The sequence below is a fragment of the Epinephelus lanceolatus genome, chromosome 23 (genome assembly GCF_041903045.1).
Source record: "Epinephelus lanceolatus isolate andai-2023 chromosome 23, ASM4190304v1, whole genome shotgun sequence".
NCBI classification, from domain to species: Eukaryota; Metazoa; Chordata; class Actinopteri; order Perciformes; family Serranidae; genus Epinephelus; species Epinephelus lanceolatus.
Genome location: NC_135756.1, coordinates 29,756,779 through 29,761,532, shown reverse-complemented (window position 1 = coordinate 29,761,532; position 4,754 = coordinate 29,756,779).

Here is a 4,754-nt window from a genome sequence, read left to right as displayed (position 1 = left end):
AATATTTGAATCAGGCATGGTATATGCACAGGTAGTGGCGATCTAACCAGCAACACAGACTGATGGAAACTGGCGTCGATAATACTGTGTCACTACTCTACTATCTTCCATGAACAGGTATTCAAATATATTATGTCTTCCCTGTATTTAACATAAAGAATCTAAATATTAGACATAATTAACACATAATATTTACCATGACATGCCTACTGCTACTTACCCCCCATCACCAAATACATACATAAACATAATAATAATTCTTAAACATCCACACCAATTGCCAACACCATCCTCTCCCATCTTGTCTTTTGGTTCCTCCTGGAACATTTATATTGGTGTTCGTACCTGCGGGGAACTCTTTTACACGAACACCCTGAAGCAAACAGGTAAGGGTACATCCGAAGTCCCTTAAAATTACTGCTAACCACCTTACCTAACTGTTTAGTCCCTCCCACTTAGGAAAACATGCAAGGCGTCAGGAGTTAGGAGTGAGGAGGGAGGATTGCTGATTAATGAGACGGCCTTACTCTGAAGCGTCACGTAAAGCGGCGTCCTTTTCTGATGATGCCGGCACAGCTGGATCTGCTGCATAACGGAGCCAGCGTTTGGCGTACATCCCAAGTCACATTATATTCGCTGATCAAAGCCGTAACCCCCACCCCCCGCCGTCATGACTTTGGTCACACACTTTTGCATGTATTACCATTATTACTGAGTCATTTGCCGGAGTTTGTCGCAATTAAAGAACGGTCCGTAGCCCTGCTACTGTGACTGTGATGAGCATCATTATCATTATTATTATCAACATCATTATTATTATCACTATTATTAAATCCACTCGCCATCATTCAACAAGTCAGCTGCTGAGTGAATAAGACATATCAGACCTGTCAGTCTACCTCAATCAATTCAATTTTATTTATAAAGCCCAATATCACAAATCACAATTTGCCTCACAGGGCTTTACAGCATACAACATCCCTCTGTCCTTATGACCCTCGCAGCGGATAAGGAAAAAGTCCCCAAAAAACCCCTTTAATGGGGAAAAAAAATGGTAGAAACCTCAGGAAGAGCAACTGAGGAGGGATCCCTCTTCCAGGACGGACAGACGTGCAATAGATGTCGTACCGAACAGATCAATATAATAAATTAACAGTAATCCGTATGACACAATGAGATAGAGACAGAGAGAGATGCAGGACAGACGGTGATGACAGTAGCTTACAACAACATTAATGAAAGTTATATATAAAGTGATAATATTAATTAATATTAATATTAATAATTAATATTACCACTCACACGACATGCAGGACAATTAATGATAGGCAAATGTGTTTGTGTGTTTGTGTTTGTGTGTGTGTGTGTGTGTGTGGGTGTGTGGGTGTGTGTGTGGGGTGTTATATCAACACGTGTGGTTCTGGACATGAGCAGCTGCACATTTAACAGCCACACATCACCAACAGTCCGCTGAACACCGCAACAGGTTGTGAATGAAATAAACATAATTACAACATGACAGTCTTGCAGGAAATATCATTAACGTTACTCTTTGTAGTCACGTAGGCATGTGAATTACAGCGTTTCATTGCAAAGAATGCATGTAACGTGTACACTTACGCTGTTTCTCTGCCATCTTGTTCAAATGAGCCAGATGTAGAGGGCGGGTATTTATACGTCAGAGCCTCAAGCTGAAAAAGACTTCCTGTTAAGAACCTCTCATGTTACCTTACTCATCGCACAGATCCCGCCTAACTCCTAACGCCAACTCCTTACTGGCAGGAATAAGAGACATGAGACGGCCTTAAAGATGGCGGGCCCCGAACGACTTCCGGTTCAAGTAAGGAGTTAGGAGTTAGCAGTATAAAATTAAGAGACTTGGGACGTACCCTAAGTGCTATGCCACAAGCAATGGGTGATGTCACGGTGGCTACCTTCATTACTTTTACAGTCTAGCGTTATTGCATAAGTTAAACAATAGAGCAACTTTGTTACACAATATAGCAGACTATTTTTTACCACACAAACTCTCATTAAGTTAAGTGATGCTTATTAAATTATGAGCACACATGCACCGCATGATCCAAGCTTGTTTTTAACTGCCCTTTCTTTAAGGCGAGGCGAGTACTCATTCCAGCACCTTACACAAGACACATAATGAATCATGGTTTAAATTATTTTGTAAATACTGGCGTTAGATATTCATTAAATAAAACCATTAATTAACTGATTCTAATGTGCAAATATGCAATGTGCAAAATATTCTGTGCAAGTCCTGCTAATAAAGTGTATACTAGTCCATACCCATTGGTAGCTTTGCCACCTTCTGCCTATGCCAATCCTCAATGCCTATGTGCAGTTTCACATAGATTGACCTCGTCAGTGAGTAGAAAAATGTGGGACAGACAGAATGACTGACTGACAGAATGACACACTGACAGTTTCCATGATTATGTACAGCATACCATACCATGACTTAGTCATACCAAAAATTAGAAAAACGTGGAACAGACACACCCACAGACAGAGTTTTCGTCATTATATAGTAAGATATTAACTGAAGTCCAAAGTACAATCACTGAAGCACTTTGTTAAGTTGTCCATATAAAGTGCATGTATCCAAGCCCAGCTGTGAAATATTTACAAGGCAAAACTGTCACTGATAACTCTCTTCATTACACCCACAAGGAACACTTTGCAACATCATGTCAAATTTGAATCCATTTGACACTGCAGTCTCACACATATGTTGCACACGTGTTTTCCCTCTCATGACACAGATCAGAATAGCCTTCTGCAAATTGTTCAAACATATTTCTGCTAAGACAACAAATGCAGTTGATGTAAGAGAAATCAGACAGTCTGATCTAAAGAATGCAGACGTTCAGAAGTTCAGCTTGCTGCAGCTTTGTGCTTGAATGTATACAGTATAAAGGTATCATGCTTCAGAAACAGCCCATTTTCTCTGAACCAGTCACTAAATGAAATAAATGGAATTTGAATTATCTGCTGACAAACCAGTGTTTGAAAAAAAAATGTATTAGCAGCACATTGTACTTTAAGTGTCAGTTTTTACTCTACATTTATCTCAAAGTTATAGTTCCTACTTACTTCACAGGTTCAGGTTGATGCAAGGTGTACTTATCAAATACATTATAATATATCGCTGTGGGTGATTATACAAAGTATTTAAATTAGCCCCACCATTAGCAGCTGCAATATTAAAGTGATATGCACATAATGTTTTAATATATTGTAATACAATAATATACATAGTTCTGACATGCAATTGAGAACAAAGAACAATATCTATCTGAAATGTAGAGCAAAAGTATAAAGTATCATGAAACTTAAGTATGAAAGTAAAATAAAAGTACCTCAGAAGTTCACATGTATATTAGAATGGTTGGTGGCAACATTTAGTTTTCACATATCTATAAAAGTAAACTCTAAATGTACTTTAATTGAGCATATAATGTGTCTTACCTCAGCAGAGAATCGTGCAGAGAGAACACAGTGATGATATCTTAGCTGGTTCTGCACTGTCTGACTTCAGACAGCACTGGAGCACGCTCACAGCAGTAATAGACAAGAGTATCCCACCTTGTTTTAACATTAAACACTCCCACGTGCCAAATGAGGCGTCTCAGTGGGGTGAGTCGCTTTTGAAGGCACATCTGTGACTATAAAACACTAAACCCATTTTAATGTTGAATGAAGGATGATGTAATCATAAAAAATCCTTTATAAAAGACAGAAGACATATTGTACAGAGTAATGTAACAAGAATGTTGTCTATGTGCCTGTTCTGCGTAGTGCTGGATTTTTAATAGTGTTGTTTGCCAAAAAAATCTCATCAGCGATCACCTCAGGAGGTGGAGGCAACAGGTATAACAGGCTCTATTCAATGAGGCCACGTATCAGGATTGCCAGCTGTCACATATCTGAGTCACCTTTGTCTCACGCTCTGAACAAACCAAGGCAAGTCTCACGCCACAGTGACTATTCGATAACTGAGTATGATGCGCTTCCACGGCGTTTCATGTCTGGCTGGTTGGTGCGGGATCATGCCTGTTCTCTGTGCTGCAGGCCGCAAACTTCCGCTGCTGTAGCACCTGCTCGGTCACCGTGGTGAAGTTAGTTTGACGTTGGATATTCGACGAAGGTAGTTAACGAAGCATATGAATATTAATGAAGGAGCGCCCACTGAGCGCAGCTTCTTTTATTGATCGTTTGAACTTTGCGTGGTGGTCATTTTCGATTAAAGGCCGACATCTCAGCGACATATTGGCAATGAGCAAACGCTCTCCCTGCTACCTCTAAACGATCTAAACTTGATACATGGGGCCGGCGTCGGCCAGATGTATGTGTGCTATCTGGGTTTCTATTTAATAGGAATTTCCAAAAAATTAATTTGGTTTGCTATGAAAAAAGTCTATTTTCTTAAGTAGCTTTGACATTACTGGACCCAGACAACCCACAACAATGTAGAATGCTTTGGCCAAGTGGGCCTAATAAGGTCCACCTCTTTATAAATGGGTTTCATGCTCTTTCTATCTTATATGAATTTTTTAAACAAACACCATTTAAAAATAAAGGTATAAAATTGAAGCTATTGAAGAAAATAGACCTTTTTCACTGAAAACCTATGACATTTGTTTAAAAAATTCACTCTATGTTGCTCATTGTTTTCTGCCTATGAGAGGGAGGTGGACATCAGTGAGTGCGTTTACATGCACACTAATAAACCAATC